Below are 25,623 nucleotides of genomic sequence, written 5' to 3' on the forward strand. Positions count from 1 at the left end.
ACTCGACGCGCACGGTCTTGAGATCCATTGTTGTCGTGCACTTGGTTCGCCTTGTTGAAAAGGCCCCCGGGGCTCTTGTGGTGCCGGTGAACAATGGACACAAGTATTCAGATGACACATCTAAAGTGGAAGACCCCGAACATCAAGAGTCCTGCACCTCAGATGAAGGGTTTCATTCTTTGGTTCCACCACCATGTGTGTCCTTGGTGTTCAACAGTGGTTCCATCTGACCCTGGTTGCTCTGCTAAGCACATAAACCTACGTTTATTTGTCTGACACTGTTCTACAAAACAATTTTCAGTGTTAAGTTACTTACACTGCTTTACCCATGTATACAGCTGGGTCATTGTACTGTCTGAGTTCAAGGTAAGTGCCTTGATCAAGGGAACTACAGCAGGAGATGGAATTTGAATCTGCCTTCTTCAGGTCCAAAGGTGGCAGCTGCGACCTCTGCGACACCTGTTCATCCCTTCGGGTTGCCAGTTGACATCTCAGAAGGGGTCTTACTTTCAGGTGGACTCAGGTGCTCTCTTTCACGCTGGACTGCTCAATCATCTCATTCACTGCATCGGTTGCGAGCCTCTGTTTCTCTCTTCTTCTCTCATCTTTGCTTTTCTCTGATTCTCTCGGCACTTTGGCGCCATAACCTGTTCCTTCTGAAATGTCCTGCATGACATCGACAGGATCTGCCCCTGGTCCTGGTCCAGACCGTGCTGATATCCCGCCTGAACTATTGCATCTTCCTCCTGTCTGGACCTCTGGACTTTGCCATCACTCAGTCCAGCTGATACAGAACGCTGCCGCACGAGTCGTGTTTGACCTGCCGAAGCGTTTCCATGTATCCCTCCTCCTCGTCTCTCCCCCTTGGCCTACGAGAACATCCCCTACTGCAGGACCAGATCACTCGCCATACCTGCTGTGTTCCTCTCACAAGGGCACCAAAATTAAAATCCGGAAGGTTCTCGGGTCTGACTCCAGCATGTTGGAATGACCTTCTGTCCCTCAGAGCTGCTGAATCCCTCTCAACGTTCAGGAAAAATAAAAATACATCTCTTTTGGACCCAGTTCTGTCCTGAATCCTCTTACCTTCATGAACTTTCACCACTTACCTGTTTTGAAAAAAAAAAATCAATAAATAGATAAATAAAACTTGCTTCCCGTCACTTTTATATGTATGCTTTTTTAAATGGCCACATCTGACTGCACTTTGAGAGTCACGTGCCGCTGCCACCGTCGGGCTCCACGTTTCCCCGGCAAAGCCTTCGTCTTCTCTCTCCGTGATGTTGGCATGAGGGTTTTCTTTTCTCTTTTTTTATTTATGTTTCAGAGGAGATCTGCCTGTGTTTCGGCCGGGTTCAACCCCACTGATTTATGACGCAGAACTCTCGCCTTGCTTTGCCCACAGCGTTGCGGGGCTCCCAAATTTCTGTTGACTGACTGAATTTTATGTCGGCGTTCAATCAAACATTAATCACAGCCTTCCTAGGTTCCCGTGCTTTGAGGAGTATTCATTCATTCTCCGGGGATGCTGTTTGGGGTGGGGCGGGGTGGGGCGGTGCTCTAAAAATATGGCCTGTAACACCGCATTTATCATAGATACTTTTTAAAAAGGATCTGGATGTATTAGATGGTGCTACTTTAGAGCCCAAAGCTCCATTTATTTGTTAAAACACAATGGAAAATATAAGCAAGGAAGAACCAGTGGGTTCATTTCAAGGGGGGTGGAGGGAGAATCGCAATCTCTCCTCTATCATCCATCTGCTCGGCGTCGTCTTTTCCCGGCACGCTCTCCGTCTCCGACGCCCCCCCGCGGTTTGTCCGAGCTCTCGCGCTAACAAACCGCCTTCCGTTTGGACCCGGGGCCCGCTGGGCGTCGCTCCCCTCCCCGCCTCAGATCGGCCGCGGGGCCGAATCCGCGGGCAGCCGTGCGGAAACGCTTCTCGGAGGTGGCGGCCGCCGGTTTTACATTTCACCCACGCCGGTGCGGCTAATGGACTCGCAGCAGAAATGTATTCGGTGATTTAACAAGATGGATGTTTCCTCCGCTATTTGCACTTGAGGACAGACCACGCGCCGCGTCGGTAATGTCCTCTCGACGTCCCCCCTGCATTACAATCATAAACAGTGTCATTCGCCGGACGTGAGTTGCATGGACCCGCGGTGCGAGCAGGATGAAATCAACCCCATTAATCAGCATCCTTTAAATACAGTAAGTGCCCATCTTCCCCAGCTAAAGTGCTCTTCTTCTGCTTACAGCGTAACGGAACGCTCTGGGTGTTGCGGCGCTCGGAAATGCACCCTGGGAAAGGCCGAGGACTCCCGTCGGCGTCCAGCCGCGGCTCACGCGCCGTGTACCCTCGGGGAACGCGGTAATGCAATTGTCACCTTCCTCACTCATATTAACGCAGCTTCGCCGAGTCCTTCCGGCCGCATCCCGTCTTCACTCTGCACCCCCCGATGGACCAAACTGCTCTTGGCTTCTTCCGGGGACCGTGCACATGGCCGCACACCGGATGAGTTTCGTCTGGGGTTTTTCCGCGTTACGTCACTCTTATTGTACATGTTCCATCGCATCTGGAGGCCAGCAGGTGGGGCAGCGGTTAGAGCTGCTGCCCTGTATTCCAAGGAACCAGGTTTGAATCCCATCCCCTGCTGCAGTAGCCTTGATGAAGGCATGGCAAAATCACCCAGCTGTGTAAATGTGTAAATCATAGTAAACGGCTGAACGTTGTACGTTGCTTTGGAGAAAAACAAGAGCTAAATGAGAAAATGTAATATAAAAGTCATTGCATAATGAAAGAAGATATATTAATAACAGGTATAAAGACGCCGTTGAGAAGAACACATTTAAACATTATTAGCTATTATTTAGCCGAGAATTTTCTCCAAAGCAGCTTTTATAATGATCTCCCAATTAATACAGCTGGGTTACGTTTACTCTATCTGTTGAAGGTAAATAAGGGTACCGCGGTGCAAGGGCAAGTCCAAGGCGGCAGCTCAAACCGCTGTGCCGCCTGCTGGCCCTCAAGCAGGACTGCAGGCAAGAGGCAAGGGATTCGCAACGCGGAGGGCTGCACGTGGACCCGTTACGGTGGTAATAACCCTAACCATCTTCCCAGTTTCTACCGAGTGCTTCTTAGGTAAACACAGTAAAACACCGTGTGCTGTATTTGTCAAAAATACCACAGCAACAGAGACCTCAGCCTGAGACCGCTGAACACGTGTCCTTCTTTACTTTCCTTTAATACAGTGTTTATTCTTTATTCTTTGCCCGCCTTGATGAAACCGTTGATTTCAGCAGAGCGATGGGTGCGTCTCTCGCCCTGTTTACGGTTTCTGCTTCGAAGGATGCGGACGACAATGGCGGCGCGTTTCGGCTCAGCTCGAACGGTGCCGTTAAGAGCCCTGTTCCTACTAATGGTCTCGCTCCGCACTCGCGTTCCGCGCTGCCCCGACGCGTAATTATCACCACCTTTCAGGGGTTTTCAAAAAAGGTGCTCAAAAAGGCTTTGCTGACACATTTGTGACTTTTGCCGCTCTGCCGTCGAGACGCTGAGCGTACGGTACAGGATGTTTGTGCCAATTTGTGGAAATTAGCGGCGCTCTGCTGCTTACGACGCCTTTCCGGCCGACCAGCAATTTAATCCAAAGTGCTGACAATAGGCTGCTAATTACTTTCACAGACCTGGCAGCCTGTAATGCTGGTGGTGGTGGTGGTGGTGGTGGTGGTGGTGGGGGGGCAGGGCGTGATTAAAAGGTGAAAAGATTGACGGCGCCATGTGCTCTCTGAACTGCCAAGCCTTATCTATCTATCTATCTATCTATCTATCTATCTATCTATCTGTCTCCCCTAAAATGAACTTCTCTTCTCTATAAGCTTTTTTTTTTTTTTTGGAAAAAATTAATTTTCTGCTGGGTGTGAACCAGCGCTACAGGTGATGCCTGAATTTTTAATACCTGCGACTCGTCTCACTTCTCCAGGTATTGAGCTGTGCACTATTACCTCCGCACGTTATTGGATCCACCGCAGCTGCTTTTTTCCCGCAGACCGCAGTTGGCCTTTCGTTCCTTATTTATTGTAGCCGCTTGAGATTCCGAAACGGAACTACGGAAACGGCGCTTTCTCTGAAATTAAATCTGACGTTACACTTATTTATTTAGCCAACACATTACTCCAAAGTTAAACTTCTACTGTTAAAGTGCTTGTACCGATTTACCCATTCATACAACAGGGTCATTTTTACTGTATCAATTCAGGGTAAGTACCTCGATCGAGTATTTTGCAACAGGAGGCGGGATTTGAACCCGAGTCCTTTTCATTAAATAGCCACTTGTTCACCGGTTCACATTTTCAGTCTGGTTTTCTGGGCTTTACTGGTGTGGTGCTGCATGAAGGTACATGAACCCTGTAGGGATGGTCATTATTCTTTTATAAAATATAAAAATAATCTGTAAAATCTATATCTTTAAATAAATTTACAAAATGTGTAAATGACTATGATTTACACCCCTGACTCTACTCACCTACTTGGTTTAACCAGCTCAACTTGGGCTTCGCTTATTTTTACACCTTTACGCTTCTTGTGTGTTTCTACCACACACACGGTTTCCTCTAAACAACATACGGAATTGATCGTTACACACCTGTTATGTCACGCGAGAAACACCGATCCTCAGTAAATACCCATTTTGTGGTAAAAATAAGGAACACAAGGACTCAGCACTGTACTGTAAGCCTGCCCTTCCCCAGAGACCTGACTGCCGGGATGTTCATACTTTGAGGCGGACTGAGGTTCGAAGTGTGATCACTTCTACAAACGGAGGTCCACGGCGGAGAGCAGAAAACCCTCTTCTCGTGAACACGGCTCTCCAGCACTACGCTGCAGTCCAACGCAGCCTTTGAAAAGCGGATAAAATTGAGTCAACTGTTCGGAGGAGGACAAAAGTGGCACATGAAGTGCTTGTGACTGTAAGTGCGGGCTGTGAAATTCCTGGTAAAGTGACAGTTAATGCAGCCCTTTAGGGTAAAAGGCTGCGGCGGTTAAGGAGAACGGAAGGTACGGGGGTCTCCGCGCCGCTCCAGGGTCCCGATGGGTAGCCTATCTTTTTAAGGCCGCCGACATCTCGTATGTTGACACTCGGTGAGAAGAATGGAAGCTGCTCTCGAAATCCATAAAAGCAATAGTAGAACCAGTTTGTAAAACCAAATCAGACACTGTAACTAATAAGACATTTTAAAAATATTAATACGAATATTTTATCCGCTCCCACAAATAGAGCTTGAGTTGAGCCAATTCTCAGGTTTGTTACAGGTTAGGTTTACATGAGCACATTATTGATATATGACACACCTACAGTGGTTCAGCTGGAAGTGAACGTTGGCGGTTGTCATCTGTCAACAGTGCAAAGACACGAAGCCAAGAGTGCGGATGTCGCACGCCTTTTCCCAGCCCTGCCGTGTGCGTCGTAAGTGGAGTGCTAAGAACCGTTCATCTCCTGCGCATGAAGCTTTGGGCCCCATCTCTTTTTGTTCACCAATGTTGCCGTGATGTTCCCAGGCATGGGCCACAGCAAGCTTTTATTGTATAATTACAAGTTAATTTGTTGTAATTATTTCAATGACGATAGTCACCAGTCCAACTCGGGGTCACGATGGTCCAGAGCCTATCCCGGAAGCACAGGGCGCTGGGCCGGTCAAGGGTACATCCACGGATTGGGTCGGATACCGGTCCACCTCCGAGTCCAAATAAAATTAAAATAAATCTCTTTTGATGAAAGTAAGGAGGATGAAAAAAAAATCAGTATATTCCCTGTACATTACCTGTACTTTTAACACCGTTAAATTACCCAGAGAGGTGTGGGAAACGACGCATTGTGAGCAGGAGCCCCGCAGCTACAGGAAATGAAACGATTATGTAAGACGCGGCAATGCGTGTCGGTGACACGGCGGCTCAGAGCGGGACCTCACATCCACGGGGTTGATGCGTGAGAAGTTTGCCCGCTCTCCGCGATCGCTCGCCGCACCACTAATAGGGCCCCTGGGACGGGCTCCCTTGGGACGCGCGCTGTCAGAGGTGCGAGACGACCGGAGCCTCGTGAGCACAGCGGAGAGAGGAGGACGGTCTGCCTGAGCGCCGCTGCATTTGGTGGCGCCGTATCAAAAGTTCCTCTTTTCTCGTGATCTGGGAACAAATTTAGATTTTTCTAATCATCGGGGCGCCACGCGAAACGCTCCGACCGATGCGTCTCACAAAGGCCGTAACCGTTCGCGGGGACGCGTCACGCTGGCGAGACGAGGCTCCTTGCGTCAGCCGTGGCGGAGGAGAGACGGCTCCTCTCCGGGGAGGTCAGCTTCGGCGTGCACCTCTTCGTTTCCCGCCCTTCTTCTGACACGTGGGCCCCCGGCGGAGCCGAGACCTGGAGGCTTTTTAAAAGACGCCTTTGATTGGCGCGACGCCTCATCTGACGCCTCTTAAAAGCCCACGTAACTCTCGGAGGGAAGGAGCGCCAACCACAGTCACGGCAACGTAAATCATCCTCCTTCGTCTGAGAAGCGCTGCCCGTTTCATCTCTCATCCCTTTCGGGTCGGGTTACCTTATTTCACCGTGTTTTGCAGCGAGAATCGGGGTACGGCGACAGTTTAACCGCCTGCGCCGGGCGTGGAGAGGAGAGCCGCACGGTTCCGGCAAAACGGCTCATTTCGGCGCCGGGAAGCTTTGCAGTCGAGCCATCGGGGAAGGGAAGGCGAAACCAATAAGCATGAGCACAGGTTCATCTTGTAAAGCTTTTCCCTCCAGAAGCACCGGCTCCACCGGCTCGGCTGCGGCCCTGCGGTCGACGCTCTTCACGGCCACGCACCGCAGCTCCGCGGCCACTTTTCATTCGCAGCATACGACAAGAAGTATTTCTGTAATACAGACGTGTTTCCTCGTGTTAATCCGCGATATTCAAAGTTTCAACGGAGTGTTTCTGCCCTCCCGTGACATGTCGCACGGAGCTGCAGCCAGGAGACCCCCGCGATGCTCCTGCCGCACAGGACTGCGCTGCGCAGCACAAACCCTCAAATCTTCCCATCAACAATTACTGTGAAAATACTGCGAGGGAAAAAATAAGCTGATTGCATATTCGCATCCACCCGCCCAGCGCCGTGTGAATTGTTCCGTCTATTTTTTCCCCCGTCAAGCCCTATAAGTGCAGATGAACATCTGTTCCCCTATGGGTTTCTGTCAGCAACGCGCCGCCGCCGCCGCCACGTATTTTCTTACAGTAACTTTCCGTGTTGTGAAAATATGCTTTGCCCTCTTTGGCAGTTGGCCCATAACATTATTCGCTTGCTTAGCACTTGTGTTTATGCAAAATAATATTTCCTCTATTTTCACTCGTCACTTAACGAGGCCGTTTAGGTGAAGCCCCTGATGCACCGGGGGGGTCGGACCCAAGCAGCAGCAAACCCAGCAGCGTCTGCACTTTGCTCATGTGTGAGCTGCACGTTTCGCATTTTCATTCTTCCGGCATTCACGGACGAGCCCTATGAATAGTCATTTCCAGGGTGATGCGGAGCGGGCTTGGGGGGTGGGGGGTGGGGGTGCCCACAATTCTTTTCCGCAGGAGGGAAGAAGAACCATTCATTTTAACGTAAGTTTAACAGATGCCCGAAACTGCAGCAAAATTACTTTCGGCTCAGATGTTCCACCATCTGGGCAGGAAAAAAAAAAAACACGTACATTTTGTACAGTGTAAAATTCGTACAAATGGCACAATATCTAGGAGGCGTACAATCAAACAAGCTTTGATTGTTTCCGAGCATCTCCCCCAGCCTTCGGGACGCGGGTGTGTCGACGCGCGCCATCGGGAACCGTTACTCTGCTTCGCTAACTTTGTGGCTTTGGAGGAAATCCTAAATTTCCCCCAAATTCGTCTCACGGTTTCCTGTACGGTGGCCAGTTAATCATGTGTGTACAATTGTTCCTTATTAAGAACTAGTTTCCTTATTAAAGGAACGCAGCGTGCAAATCCTCTTGTTTTTGGACGCACGGCGGGGGGACGGTAGGTCCAAAGTAAATTAAAAAGGAGAAAAAGTCAGTCCCGAGGCGGACTCCGCAACTGCCGGCCCTCCAGTCGCCGTGGCGACGCCAGCTCGCACCGTGCCCAAAGACTAATAAAAATTATAATTGCAGCCCGCACAGCTCGGGTGAGATTTTGGGTTTTCGCGGTTCGATTCAATGGTGAGGTGACCTGGCGTGGGGTGGGGTGGGGTGGGGGGGTTCGCCTGCTTTACTGCGGTATGAGCTTCATCAGCTGGAGAGCTCACCTCAAGGGTGCCAAATCATGCATGGGAAAGCCACCTGGGCAGAGAGAACACGTTTACAGGGAATGTCATTATCAAGGATCTGCCCAGGGATCTCGGCGCACATCCCGAAGGAACGTGTTTTTGTGCGTTAGCGTAGCCGAAACAGGCTGAGGGAGAAGAACAAGCGGAAAGAGAAAAGCGACCCCGCAAGGTCATTTATCACGAAGCACCCCGGCGCTGGCCAGACGCGTCTGGGTTCCAGGGGCCCCGGCTTCCTCTGGTGTGAGCTCAGCCCGGCTCACGCGGGTCTACTAAGAGGTTTTTGCTGGGCGGCGATTTCGGCGGGGGCACCCCAGCTCGCGTGGCCCTTTATTTTCCATAAATTGGAACGGGGGGCCCGACGTCCTAAACGGTCCGCTGAACTCTGTTCGCGCCGAGCCGAGGCCACAGTTCCATTAGTCATCTTATGCCGTCCGGAGGGGATAATGGACTTCAAAATATACGTTCGAAATGTGACAATATGCAACATTTCAGCTCTTTCTGGAGACAAAGTGGAAATTAAACCTGCTTCAGTTTCAGCCTTCAGATGGTTGAAGGCAGGACTGTCCAACATAGAGCTCGCAAAAACGTTTGTAAAATGAATATATGCTGTACCAACCATAAATATCATAAATTCTCTTCTGTCACAATTAGACACATGCAGAGTTCCATAAATAATATACAATAGAATAGATTGTATAAAATCAATAAAATTTCTATACATTTTCAAACATGAAATTAAGATTCAGAATGTCCCCGACTCCGATTTATACCCACGTGGCCCTCGGACCAGTTCTCAATAATGACCGTGGCCCTTGTCCGCGAACGATTGGACACCCTGGCAAATACTTAATTTTCAGCATATTCTGCAAACTGTATTCATATGTGGTCTTGTATTCAGCAGCGCACTGAATGTACCTTTAGACTCAAAGAATAATATGGCACCGCTGTCAAATTGGTGCTTCGGTCAATTTGCCACGATTGTACATTTATCCTTAGGGTTAGATCGATGGACTAATGAATGGGAACTAATGCTCTCAGAGCTGGATGTGCATTAGTCCACCTTCCTATGCGGAGAGCGCTGTCGGCACTGGCCAGCTGGATAAAGCTTTTTCTAATAAACTGGGGTTCATGACAGTAGCAAAACCTACGGACTGTACCTGAGAGTAGAAATTGTTAATATTATTATTATTATTATTAGTAGTACTGGTAACCCTTATGTAGCTAACACCTTTCTTCGATGTCACAGTGTGAGGTTTGTGCACTAAGCTGGTGGAAATTGTGCACTAATGTATAAAGCTGGGTAATTCTACTTGAGTACTTTGGGAGAAATTCTAGTCCAAGGTGACAGACCTTACCATTATAATACCTACTAGCTGATATAAATAATGAGTGTAAGGAAAAAAATTAAAAACATTCAGTATTACCATCTAATCACGCTGGTCATGAAATGAAGGCGAATTTGCTGGTATTTCTTGTACAGTAAGAAAATTAATGACCTCAATGCATTTTCTTGCAGATGGTTGAAGGACTGTATACCAACAAGTGACCAGCTCTTCAGAACAGTGATGCTAAACTTGACTTTTATGGATGGGAGGCATCTGTCTTGCAAGGTGGACACCAAGAATGTGTCAATAAATAGGTGCTGGACACAGGGGTGTGTTGGGTCCGAAAAGACCAGGCAGGGAACGACCGAGGGAGGATTTGTTGCTCCTTTAGTTCTTTTTCCTTATAATAATTTGAATACGACAAAGGAGAAGGTAACAACAGCAAAAGAGAACCATAAACTGTACGAACAACCCTCTACTTACGGAAATTCGACTTCCGTAAATCTGGAGTTGCGTAAAAAAAATTCCCGGCATACACATTATTTACAGATAGCGCCTTTATATTACGCAAAACGTCTGAAATACGTTAAGCGCAAGTCGGCGTAACCAGACAAGGCGGAAGCTGCATCTTCCCAGTTCTCATCTGTTTCGAGTCGTGAACACATCTCCTCTCGTTAGCGTAGTGCTTTATTCGCTTCTTTTCTACCCATTTCATTATTCACGGTGCCCGGCGGTAAACGTGCGCTTGAAGGAAAACGAGAAGCGCCTCGCAAGCGTACGGCAGTCGATTTGGAGGTGAAATTGAAAATAATAAGGAAGTATGAGGGTGGACAAAGATTATGGCCTATATACACGGGAACCAGCTTCAGCCTGTCCGCTGTGAGTACGAGAGCGAAGGATGCCGAACGTATAAAGGAGCAGCTGGCGTGAAAACAACAATAACGACGACAAGGTGCAATAACCGAGATGGAAAAACGATCAGTGTCATTGTGTCGTATGGTGGGGAAGGAGGGGAATCCGACGTACGTAAATTTCGACTCGCGTAAGAGGATCGACGACGGTCCGTTTGCGTAAGTCGAGGGGGTGTCTGTATATCACTTCTTAACAGAACTTAGAAAAGGTGAAAAAGAAAAAAAGACGGAGAGAACGAAACTGAATCTTTGTCCACTTTGCTGTTTTCGAAGGCGCACGCTCAAAAAGAGAAGAATAAAAATAGGACTTAAAGATGTAGGAATCGTGCGACCGATGCGGTCATGGCTCAAATGTATTCTTTTCATCGCCGAAGAGCGACGCGAGACGCCCGGCTAACAGGGCGGCGAGAACGTTATTATCCCCGTCGCCCGAAGGTGCTCCTACAGGACGCCGCTCGCCATCCTTTTCATTTCGGCGTAGAGGCGGCGACGGCAGCAGCGGCAGCAGCGGCGGGCCGCTCTCGGGCCTCTTTGTGCGGCGGCGCAGGAAGCCCTCCGCCGAGCCGTGTTGTTTTAGGGATTCCGAACGATTCCTGGGCGAATTGTCGAGCGCCTCGAGCATCATGTCACCTTCTTAGCTCCTACTCATGTGTGTCTGGCTGATTGTCTCTGAAATTAAAGTTTAGAAAGGGATTTTCGGATTTCTCTTACACCAGGTCTTACACGCAAACACGCGCGGGAGAAATATGAAATTTCCGAGCGCTCGCATTATAGTTTTTTCAAGCTTCCAGGTGAATTTTTCAAGACGAAAAGCGAGGGAAGAGAAGCCGTGCAAGACCTTCGATTCACAGCAATTACATCCCTTTTCAGCATCTTTCAATGGCTGACTTGTCACTGCGCCTAAACCACGTTCATTTAGCTTTTAATGGATTTTATACTCTTGCATTTTTGTCACTGTAATTTCCCAGCCACCTTATTTCTTCCCTCTTCCTGCTCTGGAAGAGAATAATTTATCGACTCTTCTGCCTTTTTCCCAAGGAGCTGCGGGCAGATTTAAGCGCATTTGTTTCTACGCTTCCCACAATGGTACCGAAATCAGTCAGTGTCATTGTGCAGTAAATCGGGAGGCTGTATTAACCATCCCATCACTCTCAGAGCCACGTTAAACCCCAAATCCTCTGGCAGTGCAGGGATTTATTTATTTATTTATTTATTTATTTATTTGCTTATTTTAATGTTAATTGTACGTCACGCTGGAAAGTGACACAGCAGGGGAAAAAAAGGCTCTGTAAGTGTTTCTGGGTGAACTTCTTGTACCATTATCCTTCGGCAAATAAGAAGCAGACCATCTAGTGCCATTACCGTTCGAGACTTTCAGGCCAAAGCATTTATTGCTGTAGAGACTAGGGCAGCAATAATCAATTTGACGTTGCATAAAGGTCATTTTAACCTCTTTAAACAAATTGAGATCTATTATTAATATTTTTATACGTGTATTGATTCTCGCTGACCTTTACTTTGTAAAGCAGGTCATTCATCTTATCAAGGCACAGCTAATGAAAGCATTCCTACAGCTCTGACTACGTTGTAACTGTAACATCTATCATTGTTACTGGTGTGAAACCAACGAAGACCACGCTTGCTGTGGTCATTCTTCACGCCCAGCTGGCAGGGGACTGCAGTGTCATCATTTTGCCACCTTTCGCAGTGTTTTTACATTGAGGGGCATAATTAAAAGCAGAGGTCAAGGGGGGCGGTACGCACAGATCAGCCAGAAGCTGACATGCAGCATCAAGGAGCAAAGCGAAAAGGTCTGCTGCTCCGCGGGAGCCCGTGATACAATGACAAGCCGTTCGGTAAAAATACCGCAGAAATACATTTATGCGCCGCTTTCTCCTCGATATGGGTGGGGTTCCTGTTGCAAGGAACATGAGCAATGGTAGGTGATGGGGAAAATGCAGCTTCTTTTTTCCTAGGGATGGAACTGAAGCTTCGAATGAGGCCCGCCCGCCTCCAGCTGGACGTTGCAGTAATAAGAAATTAGGGACAGCTCATTAAACTAGGGATGGGAGCAATCACTGTTTATGGCGGCTGCTTAACCTTGCAGAGGCATTTTTACTGTACCGGGGTGGCCGAGGGTTACGTTGCATTAGCGAGAGATGGAGAGAGAGGATGGAATCACCACCCCGATTCCCTTTGTTTAGTCTTTAAGGCTACAGCAGCAACACGTTTTGAGTATTTATTTTGCCCCATTGACAAAGCAGCGATCCAGGTGGTGCTGCAGCTACTGAAATGCGAAGCAAAAACGAATGTATAGGTAAATGAAAGCAACGATTATTGGAAAATTCAGTTTTTACTTATTGGGTAAATGGACAGAGGCTGGTAAATAGAGGACTGGATGGGCGCTATAAAAAGTGGAGCTATTGGGTCCGTATCGGAAGCTTGATGACGATCTGCTTTCTGCCTTTGGGACGCAATGTGAATTTTTCCCTTTCGGAGGACCCTGTAATAGATGGGCCCAAATCTCCTTTCCTAGGAAAAGGTGTCGGCAGTGAACACGATACAGCGTAACGTATAAACACACTTACTTGATGTTTAATTGACATTGACGCTGAAGGACAACTCGAGTCATGACGGATAAGTCCCATATGTAATTCTCGCCGTGCACGAGACGCTCTCTCCGGGATTACGGCTCGCCAGAAGGATGGTCTGGCGCACTTTCGGACGGGCTACCACAATAGCGATGCAGAACAGGCTGTCCATACGGCCGTGTCCGTGCCAGGCCCGGCGATAGACTCCGTTTTATTAAAGCAACTCGCAGCAATCTGCTCGGGGTTTAATGACTTTGTCCCTGGTGGACTTTGTTCCGAGTCGCCGGCCAGATCCAACGGTGGCTCTGGTCCTAGGTGCCCTGGACTTTCTCCAAGCCATTGCAGAAGATTTCCCGTGGCTCTGCTGCTTGACCTCAGGTTCCTGTGGAACAGCAGCTGTATCTGCGCAGTCTTCTCAGCGCGTATGAATTGTGCGATATTCCAGATGCAACCGCGGCATGATTAATGTCTGAAGCTCAGCTTGATTTTTGGGCTAATTATTCCGGATTGGTGCACGTTTCTTTAATCCACATTAATTCATCAAGGAGACTAATGCGTTACACGATGGCCCACTGTAATAACAATTAACATAACGGTGACAGGAACGATAATGTTGGCTTTCCGTAATGATGGACCGGTACAGAAGTGCTGCATCACGGTTCAGTTAACAGGCCCCTTCTCCAGGAGTTGTAAGCAGCAATATTTGCTGAGGCCAGTCGTCTACGCAAGATCGGGACCCGTTCCGACCGTCGACACTCTGAGCCGGTTGGTCCTGGCTGCTCGAACAAAGTTTTGCACGTTCCTCCAGATGGTCAGGAGAGCAGAGGACTCGTACACCGACTCGTCCCGTTGCTGTATAACATGCTGGTTTAGTTCTCTCCGAAGCGCCGTCATCCGAGCAGGTGAGTGGAATTGACTCCCCAGGTACACATAGACACCTCGCCAGAAAGGGAGGTCTTTTGCCACAGGGTTTACCTCGTGATGATTTCAGCAAAAGCTGGACTTCCGGAGCACCGAAGGCTCTAATAACCACCGTGGTGACTTGGACAACCGGAACTCAGACTTGTGCAGATATTATGGATTCAGAGTCTGTAAGTCATGATGTCTGAGCTTTTCTTTCTCTTGTCCCTCTTTATTTCCCCGCCAAGGTGCCGGCGCTTTCCCACTTAAAGATTTCCAGGCCTTTCCATGGATCCCGCTCACCTTGCGGCACCCAGATCTACAGCAGTTAGGTATTTGCTGCCACAGGTGGCCTTTTACGCGGTCTTTTCAGAATCGATGGGGGCTTCTGGGTTTCTGGAGCGCGCAGGCGGAATCCCTGGAGTCCCTACGGAAAGGCCCCCCGGGCAGCGGTCTGTCCGAGAGAAGCGACCTCACACCGACCCCCAGCAGCGCTCCCAGCGTGGGTTGTGCCGCTGCCGCCATTTGTCGAGCACAATACCTTTCCTTTTAGTACGGGCCTTGGCACTTATCTCCGGCAAAAGCAAAAACACGAACCTTTCAGATGTGCGCTGCTTCCCTAATTTCTTTTGCCAGAATCCACGCCCATAATGAGCCTTTGTTTTTCATAGGAAAAGCCATGAGTGGTGTCAGCCTTCCAGTTAACATTCAGAAGTCTGAAATATTTTTCCATTATTTTGAGCCGAACGAGAAAAAAAAATTGACGAAACAACAGCAGCAAATGCGGAGTTATGTCAATACATGTATAACCTGATCCGATGCTTCAAATTACAGTCAGCGTAAAGCGTACGTGGATATTGCTGAGCAGCGCATTTCTGCTTTGTTCCCGAAGAGCCATTCGTACGAGTTTCGGCTACGGAGACGCTAGTACTCTGCACTTTTTAATTTACCGTGCTGTAATTAGGCAGCATCGCAGTCGGAACACGCAAACGGGATGGGTACCGTATTAAAAATCACACCACCTCAAAACACTTTTGAAAAAACGCGGCGGAGGAGCTGTACGGCATGTGCGGACCACGGTTCCAGCCGGTAGCAGCGTTACCACATTCAGCTCCAGCGTTTCTCTGAGCGACGGGGAAACCTGCGATAATGAGTGGGTGTGGGGATGTGGGGGGGGGGGGGCGGTGATAAAGCTCCTGTTGTCTGAATTCATTAGAGCACATTTGTGCTGATGTCCACTGGCAGTCAGCAGTGCTCCAGGTGGGCTGTTAGGCCACTTTTTTAATAAATTGCCCTAAATGATCTTTTCAGGTGTGCAGTCTTTTCCAATGCCAGTTAACTAGGATGATTGTGTGGGCAGCAGCCCTCCACCCACAGGGGGATCTCTGGGGCTTCACCGGTAATTTGTAACACAGTTTTTTATTATTCTTTTTTTTTTTATTTACTTTTTTTAATGAAACTGATTAGATGTGTTTGTGGGAGAACGATGTGACATGGTGAAAAAGGTACTGGAGGTAAAGCACATCAATGCGTACGTGTCGTCCTGCACTGATTCTAATTCAGTTTTTCCATTTAAGGTATAATATAGAGCTGTACACAATGTTGTTGTCGTAATGTGCGTTACCGGAGATACACAGGTGCTTAACGTGCGATGCAGCGCACTTATGCAGACATTTTACATTTCCTTTGCTTGATGGAACTAGGCACTGTGCATAGTCATAGTGGCAAAAATGCAATACACTGAGTGCAACATCAGTGACTGATTTTGTTGACTAAATACACACATCATCTGAACCGCTTGTCTTATACGGGGTCGCGGGGATCCGGAACCTAACCCGGCAACACAGGGCACAAGGCCGGAGGGGACACACCCAGGACGGGATGCCAGTCCGTCACAAGGCACCCCAAGTGGGGCTCGAACCTCAGACCCACCGGAGAGCAGGACCCGGTCCAACCCGCTGCGCCACCGCATCCCCGTTGACTAAATAATCCAAAGAAAATGCCTGGAGTGTGTTACTGACATTTTTAAAATTTAACAGCTTCTCAAACTCTGCATTCAAACCTGAGGGGGAGTGTTTTTCTCAGGGTCTCTTGAGACGCTCGTGGTCTTGATATTGATCTCTGCACTCAAGACCTTTGCATGGGTCTCGGTCTCTGCGGTTGTCTCCTCGGTCCGGGTCATCTCTGCGCTTGGGTTAAGGTCTCGGTATTGACTTTGGTCAATGCTTTCGGACCACGCTGCACTCTCACGGTTTCAGTGAAATTATCAACAAGTCAGTATTCATAATCCTTGTTATACAACATCATACACTCTCAACCTCGCCTGCAGCTTGTCTTCTGTCTTCATGCTTCTTCACGACGTGCTCTCAGTGTCAGCAAAGATTGAGACGGAAAGTGCTGAATGTGTGTACCGAAGCAGAATTTATTTGAAATGCAAAACCGCAGAAACACATTTAGTTAGTAATGTGTGATTTTGGAGTACGCCGACTACTGTAACAAACTGAATGCAGGCAGATACTGGACAGATTTTGCCAGGGGTGGACAACCACTGGTATTTGGACCCCGGGGCTTTATTTGTCTCCTTCTCCTTGACATGGGAGTTTTTTTGTTTTCTTCTCCTCGCTCGTCAGATGGCTTCATGATGAAGAGTACAATAGAAACCTACCTTCTCTGCTTGGTTTGCTTCCTTTTACAGTGTCTTTCTACAGCTCGACAAATGGTATTTCCTCTCTGCTTCAGCTTGTTGAGTAAAGTTCAATGTAAACATACGTTGAATTTCAATGAAATTTTCCACACCACGTATGCAATTACTGTAGCAAAAGTAGGTAATAGCTAAGTTGTCTCATTTTGCTGCAGAATGGCAAGGCAGCATATAGCTGTGGCTCTACCTTTTGAGGGGTTTGTTGTATATCGTAAAATACGAAAAGCTACCAAAGCATTATCTTATTTATAACTTATCTAGTATGAACACATGCCGTGTCCCTTTCCGGTGTTACGACTTGAGTGCAGAACAAAGCAGGACTTATAAATTACCGTTTAGCCCAAATACGTTGGAAATTAATCTGGCTTCTCTTTCTTGTAACAGGAGAGTACAGGCCATTGGCACGGTAAGTGGACCATTATTATTGTTAATTAGGTTGGCCACTTTAATTAATGATGCAGCATACCTCATACAGCACCATTCGCACAGCTGGCCGGTGATATCACTTGGAAATGGCAGCAGCCATCGAGAAACAGTAATGGCTTTGTTCCCCACCCTGCTGCCAGCCGACGCCGTGATGTGAAAACTAAAAATCATGTGTTTGTATTGATAAATTACTTTAAAATAGGCAATCCGTTGCAGCTGCAGCGCTGCGATGATCATCCGCGCTCTGGATGGGGAGTCTGGACGACCACCTGACCACGCCAGAGTCCGCACGCAAACACTCTGGGTTGCGCTCACAATATTACCCTGGTCAGCTGGGGCAGGCAGTCACATGACCTTGGATGACCCTTTACCAAACGTGACTCTGGTTTGTTCTCCTCGACTGCCTTCCGCCTTCCCCCCCATGCCTGTTTCTAGCTGTACATCCGGGTTACTGCTAAAGCTACCTGCTGCATGTCGTTCTCTACATGTTCTCTACATGCACCGCTTCGTGTTCTGAGGCTTCGTTTCGGGAAGGGAGCCGCAAACACAAATACAGCCCTATATGGAACGGATTAAAGTACATACACCTATTTGTTATTCTTTTTATACGTTTTGTGCTTTTAAATGAGCGAACAGAATAAGTGACTTGAGAGTGGGAAAACTGGTTTCGGCAAACAATAAAAGTTACGTTGACACGGCGAGGTTCTTTATGTCCCCGAACGATGAACGGTGACTCAGTCGGGCGGGATAGCCTCAGCTAATGCTGGGTATAGGAGTCCGTCAGTTTTTTCTTTTTTTTTTTTTTAAACATTTTAAACAAGCAGCCAGTAACAGACTCTAAAATTGATGTAAAATGTTGCAAAGGCATAATTTATCTAACAACAAGTTCAATAACTGTGTTTCTCTGTGTTCTCTACACGCTTCTGTCAGTTAGATAAGAGCGACATCCTATAGCAAAGGAAGCTGTGAATCGCTCAGAAAGACATGATAACCCTCCATAAAGCTGCTGTATATGGTATTGTGCTTGTTTATAGTTCTGCACAGCAACAAAATGGGCAAATGTAAAATCGTTTTAAACTATCCGAAAAAAATCATAAAGCAGCAGCTGAGAATACAAATGTAACACGGTAAGTTGCCCTGGAGAAGAGCATCGGCTTAATGGATAAATGTAAATGTATCTGAAATGTATAAGCAGGCGGGGCTTCATGTTATCTCAATATTCAGAGTGAAAATGGACTCGCAACTATTATTTTTCCTGGGAGCTACCGGTGAATAAGAAGCGCGTTCCTCGTGGAATGAGAGCTCGCACCGGCCACGCACACAATTACATACACCGTGTGTGAGGCCGAGCGGCGCGCCGGATGGACTCGCTCGCTTACATCTGCTCGTTCGCTTGGGGAAACACTGTCGGAAACCAATTTCGGTCTCCGTCTCCAGGTGCGCGGTCCGGGTCCGGGCCTCGCCCCCGGGGGTCGGGTCCGGTCCGGACCGCAGCTCCGGAACACATCAAGCGGGACGTTCCTGAATTAATCCGAGAAAGATGCTCTTCCTTTCGTCCGCACGTCCAGGTGTGTGTTCTTGTGCGTAGGAGGGAGGCCGACACTTGGAGCGTTATCACGCAACGCCAACGCACGCACTCACACGCGCGACCTGCGGATCCTATCGAACCAATCAATACCGTTGTCCTCAGCACAGAGGCGCTTCTTTCCTTTCCGGCAGGTGTGTATCTACGCGTCTCCTGTAGCAGGGACAGGTCACCTGTGGGCGGACGGGCGCGGTGGACAACGGCTCGGGGTGCTGGACGCGCTCTCCCGGGCCTCGCTGTGAGGTCAGGCGTCTGCGGAGAATTTTACAGCACTTTTTAATTACATCACGGTAACTAGTTTGCTCCATCTACTGGTGAGACATCAGAACTCAGGATACGAAAACGTGTTTATTACAGTGTCAATCGAGTAATTTTTTTCATTTTGCAAAAATATCTTTTAAGTTGCGTTCAAAGGAGCACCGATTATAGTGTATGTGCAGCCTTCTCCGGTTACACACCAGACGCCTCTTTATTTGCCAGCCACCAGGTTGCCGGACTAATGGAGTCGCGGGAGTGTGACGGATGTGCTAATGACCGCAGCCGCATCTGAACTGCTTTTCCAGCGCTGACAGAATCTGTTACTGAGCGCATGTCTCAGAAGAGGGGAGCAGCGATGAAAGAATGTGGTTGGTGTGTGTGTGTGTGTGTCATGTAGAGTGTGATGGAGCATAAATTCAGAGCTTCCCTTAAACCCTTTCTTGCTAAGGGTTTCTTTTGTAAGTAATAATAATAATGATGATGGTAACAACAACGACGAAAACAACAACCGCAATAATAATTATAATAATAATAAGAAGAAGAAATTCACACTTGTATTACGGCCTGCTTTAATTGACAGGAATGCTCCTCATCTTTCGTAACTTGAAAACACAATGTTTCAAACAGTCGCTGCCGCCTTGTTGGCCCAGCAATGCAATTCCCTCTTAACTGATATGATATATTGGTTAGCAAACGTGAATGTGTTTAATATGAAAAGCGATACGAAAATGTTATTAATTGATCGACAAATGGCTATGAGTGATTCACTTATTTATATTTACTTATTTTCGCCGGTTGTACTCCGTTGGCTGAAATAATTGAAAATGTAAATGTGGGGAAGGAAGTCGCTCTCTTGCGGAGAAATACAGCTGTCGACTGTAAGTGGACAGCGGCTGCAAGATGGTGCGTGTGCGCGCGAGGCCCGATGTGACGTGCGTGCGAAACGGGGCTGTTTACGGCTTCGCTCCAGATAAAGCTTTTCTAATTGAGCTGCGGGACCGGGAGCGCAGTGTGTCGACGCTCTGTCACACTGCAGCCCCGCGCTGCCTTAGGAGTCCTTCCTTCGCTGCTCTGTACGCGCACACACACACACACACACACACAAAAAATCCTCGTTTGTGACGTCTGGCCTAATTTATCTTATCGTGGAAATACTGCACGTTCAAAGCGGCTCCATTAGTTCATAACCCACAGTGCTTTGGAATAATATCACATCGATATCAAACGTTTTTGCTACAGTTAAGAGCTCAGACACTCGATCTTCGTCTCTGTACAAATGATTAAATTGGTTCTGCTCTTGAAGCAAGTGTGTGCAGGATATAAAGAAATTCCGGGTGCGTTATCAGGTGAAATTTATTACTATGCAATTAAAACAATTATCTAGGAACATTCATTATTTCAGATAGTAATAGATTACACTTTTGCAGTAAAAGTGCAGTAAATCATGACCTGATGACATTATTGTGGGTGAAACTTTTTTCCCTCACCATCATTAGCAAATTGTATATTAATCTTTCAATCGTGAGACATGGTAAAAACACAACTTAAATTACTCTCAGTATATTTATACATGATATATTGTTGTAATAAATGACAGAGCGGAATATTAAGGACATTAAGTGTAATGTGCAGTATTAAGTTCGGCGGAATATTAAAGTGTGTCGGCGCCTTTAATAATAAAAGTGTGTCTGGTTTCAGCATGACATCTTTCCTCAGTATATTCTTAAAATGCCAGGCAACAATTTTACCCAAACTGCAGCTGAGTCTCATGATCTGAATTTCAGTGCAGAAGAGAATGAAACATAAAACATATTCGCTCGCAATAACGCTTCGGCCTCTTTGTCCCGCCGTCTCTCAGAATATCGAGAGTCAGGCCACATCCAAAGAGTTCAACTATGGCAGCATCTTCATTTAGACACTTTTTCATTGAAATCCAACTCACAGGAAGCAAACCTGTTTCTTCTTTACGCAGAAATGTGGGTACGAATGAGCGGCTGACCACGTAACGTCCTCTGGGGAAGAAATCTGTCCGATTCACGATTTTGCCTTTTTTCCTTCTGTGCGCTGCGAGATCTCGAGGTCAAGCAGGAGCGCGTCTAGGAACTGCTCAAAACCCTGAAGAAGATGGGGATTCCTTTTTTTTTTTTAAATCTCCTCTGATGTATATTTTAAAGACTGACTTTTCTGCTCTGGAATCGCCTTAAACATGTTATGATAGTTAGGGAGTAAATTGCATTTCCCAAAGAGTCCGCTTCTCTGAAAATCAATTTTGGCAGTGCATCGAGAGAGAGAGAGAGACAGGAAAAAATTTTTTTTCTTAGCTTGCTTTGTCTGTTTTCCTTTCGCACAGAGGGAAATCATGTTTATTATAGAGATATACACTCAGAAATTAACAATATTACATATGGCTCTTCTAGGCGTTCTCTGGTCAGCTTCCCAGATTTATGGGAAGTATATTCTGGTAACGCTGTAACCAGAAATGATTTATGTTTGCCATGAAATAGGTGACATTATGCCTAATATATTGTTTATACACACTTTGTGTAATTGCACAATCCATAAAAGGAAACATATGTAAGTACAGATCCAGTAGTATAACGAAGCGCCGTAGTTTTGTTTTCCCTCTGCGAAGTACGGGTCTTGTACGCTTCGCCAATATCTTTTTGTTTTATGAGAAAGGCTGTGAATCCCACCAGCGGGCTTTTTGAATGCACAGATTCTTTTATTTCATCTTTATTAGACTCGTATTTCATCCATAAGGAAATCATATTAATGGCTCACCCAAAGGGAGGCCGGCAGCTCTCTTGGTTCATCCGTGTCCAAGTGGCAGGGTGCACGGGCACCATTGTCCCGGGGAAGAAACAAATAAAGGTAAAACCGCGCGCTCCGTGGGTGCGTGCAAGAGTCGGGGGATCAAACCGTGCAACGGGTTTCATGTGAGTGAAAACGTTGACAGGATGGAGGGAGGGTTTGGGTCCCAGAAAGACTTTCGGGGGCCGAGCGCTCGCTTCCTTTACGGCCTCGACGCACCGCAGGTCTGGGGGGTTTGCGCCTTGGGGAAGCAATTTTGCTCATTGCAGCCCTGCTCCCCGCTCATGTGCAAACACTTGGCATTAGAGGGTGGAGAGAGCAAAGCTTAAAAAAGCAAGACGCATTCTTAATCTCGGGATGCACTGGGCACAGTCGTGTCGCTTTGTCCCTGATGCAAACATTAAAACGATATTTGCTGTATTTCTTCCGTCGGTGCGAATCTTATGAACCATCTGCTTGCAGGGAAACCTGTATCCTTGACAAAGGCACCGGTCCAGTGCGGTGGATCTGCCCTGTCAGACACTAGCTCTAGTCTAGAGTTTGGACATTTTAAGACAAATCTGGCTGTTAAATTCGCCATATTCATGTCGAAAAGCCAGCGACGTGCTTTGGAAAGACTCGGCGCTCTAAATACCAACATGCCCAGAGCTCCAAATGTGCCCTTCAGTGTTGCTGCTGCACTTCTTCTGTGGAGCAGCACGAATCACAGTTTAAACATGGACTTTATAGACATTGTTCATCATCATGACAAAATGGCTCAACTTTTTGGAAATATCGGTACAGGTACCTGATGAGACATTGACTGAAGTGCTAATGTCTCTTGGACGATGCTGAAATATAATGACGTGTGATAGCGGGATATTGCGGCGATCGACATTTCGCCAATCGAACACACGGTCCACCGGGAACTTGGCCAAGTGTGTTGATAAAGTCATCTGCCCGGTGGCTCTCGATGCCCTTCGGAAACGAAACTGTCGTCCCATCCCGGCCTACGCTCGGCACCACTCGAGACGACGGGTGGGCGGGTTGACCGAATCCTCGGCCTTGGCCTCCCTGGTGGCGCCGGCCCGCTCGGCGCCGTATCGGCTCCGCCCCGCCACCTCTTCGACTCGCCGTCGACTGAGCCCGTAAACCCCCCAGAAAAGAAACAAAGACGGCGCTTCACCCGCCAAGCCTTGGGCACGTTAGGAGTCGCCGGGGAGCGGAGATCGTCACTCATGGCAACACGTGCAAAGACACTTTTCACCTGAACTCCTTCCGTTAGATCCCCCGATACGTTGTATATCCTGTTAGCGGCGAGGTCTCCTTTTGATTCTCCGCGGTTTGATCGATTACGTGCCGAGCAACGGAAAGAAAAAAGGTATTCAGGAAAATAAAGATGCAGGAGAGAACTTTCCTTCAAGGCACACTCTGAAGGAAGAGGTTTCTACAGCGGCCGCTCTAAGTCCAGGTGAGCAGCCTTGAACCTGGGATCCCCTTTCAAGTGGCTTCAAACACTTTGCAGCGGTCGAGAGCCGTTGCACACAGACTTGCTACACGGCCACCAGACAGAGACACGGTGGCAGACGATGGCAATGTGACCCTGGTAAGAGAAGCAATGATTTACGAATAAACCTTTTCATCCCAGGCCACCTGTTAAAGGAATCTACGTTGCATTATTTGCAGTAGAGCTCTACTTCTGCACGGCCTCGAGGGAATAACTGTGTAGATAAAAAGTAAGTGGCGGGTTGCAGGATGAAGGAGACGTGTACAGGACCAGCTCATCGCCTGGTGGATAAAGCTGCTGCCTTTGGAGCTGAAGGCTGAAGGTTTGAGTCTTACCTAGATCTGTAGTGTCTGTGATCAATGTCCTTGTGTCAATTCCCCCACTGAAAAAAAATGGGTTGGTCGTTGTAGGTCGGTTAACATGCTAAGTCGTGTGGACTCAGATGGAGGTGTGTTACTACTTAGGACTGAGTAAGGTGTGACAGCTACAGAACGAGGTCCTCGCTCCATTCTTCCCCAAATTCGCTCGAAGGGGGTTCTACAGAGGTTCTGCAATTACCGCAATGTAGTGAAACGTAAAAGTAAACATGCCACCTGCTAGTACTTGGTAGGTCTGTAAGTAGACAACCATATGCTGAGAAAATACCCTGCAGCAAGTTTCCCAAAATGGTTGTTTTAGGTAATTACTCTGCACTATATACATACAGTATACTGTATATCAGTGAGCTTTTAAGTGAACGCAGCAGATATGAAGTTTACTTCTTTTACATCATTCATGGGCTCTGAGAGAAGGAGCAGAAGGTGATGTGGTGGTTACTGCTACCATCTTGCACCTGAAACACCGAAGTTTGAGTCCCACCTCATGCTGCAGTACCATTGCTTAAGGCATGTACCCTGAGCAGATACAATAAAATTTACCCAGCTGTCTAATTAGCTCAATAATTCTATGTAGCTGAACATTGTAGGTTCCTTTGGAGAAGATAAATAACCAGTAACTTGCTGGGGTTCCTGACACACAGCTGGAAGCAGGTGTGTGAGGTGTTACACGTTGGGGACAGACGTGAACGTGTCCAGTGGAGGATCCCCTCCCGGATATACGACCACCACCCCGAAAGTGCAACGTAACAAGTGTTGATGTTGTAAGAAGCGGTGCGAAGAGGAGCACCTCCAGCTGCTCCCGGCCTCCACGCAGCAGGAGGAGCCGCGCTTTCATCCTCGCGCCCCGAGGACGAGCCCCAGGGCGTAGAGCATCGTCCACTCCGCTTAAGGGCCCCGACACCTCGGCTGACGTCTCAAACAGTTCCTTAATGTATTCCGATACCTCGCGGCTCCTCTTTCCTGCTCCCAAACTCATGCATAAGGCGTAGGTCCAGTCAGCAGTCAGCGAGAGAGGCGGAGTCCAGCTTCCATCCGTCACTGTCAGCTGACCTCCTGCACCGGAGCGATCGCGGCCCCCACCTCCCCAGCTCCAGGCAGTAAATGGAAACGCGGAACCCGAGGCCCAGGCAGTTAGCAGTTATAAATCTTACGGAATCATCAAGGCATCCAGGTCAGCAAGCTGCTGAGGCGTGAGGAAGAATACGATGATGCCCCTACGCACCTCCCTCATCTCCGCTGCTCCCACCTGCAGTAAGGTCCTCCTGTCAAAGGTGCTTATGCTTCAAACTCACCCAACCTTCTTGTCCACCTTCCCCTCTCCAGCCCACTCTGGACATTCTCTTCGACCGGGTTGGGTGGAATTTCTCAGAAACTTTACCTTCATGTTTATGCGCTACCCATGTTCTCAACACCCATGAATTTCCCTGTTCTGAAGGGCGTGGTGGCACAGCAGGTACAGCTCATGCCCCACTTTTTCGTTCTATATACATTTATTCATCTAGCAGATGCTTTTCCCCAAAGTGACGTACGGCTCAGAGTAAATTAAGGTGAAGCTCACCAACAAATGAAGAGCTTTAGATAGAGAAGCGCATTTGTCAGGAGAATCAGTGGCCGTTTTTGAACTGATAATAGGAAATACAGAGATGATGTGATGTACATTTATGGAGCAGTTATGAGATCACCGGAGCAGTGGGTCACAAGGAGATGAAGTGCCCCGATCTTGCGTGTCCACCTGCACTTGAGTTCCGTTACAGGGATGTACCGCTGGACCTCATCGCAGAGGAAGCCGTCGGACCGCGAAGCAAGAAGGGAGGTGGGAAGGAGAAACACGCTTCCGAGCAGGTTCTGCTAAGGGAGATGTTTCAGGTTCGCCTTTCCTACACGTCTTACTCTATGAGGTGTTGCAGCTCTCATGCGAG

The sequence above is a fragment of the Scleropages formosus genome, chromosome 22 (assembly GCF_900964775.1).
Source record: "Scleropages formosus chromosome 22, fSclFor1.1, whole genome shotgun sequence".
NCBI lineage: Eukaryota > Metazoa > Chordata > Actinopteri > Osteoglossiformes > Osteoglossidae > Scleropages > Scleropages formosus.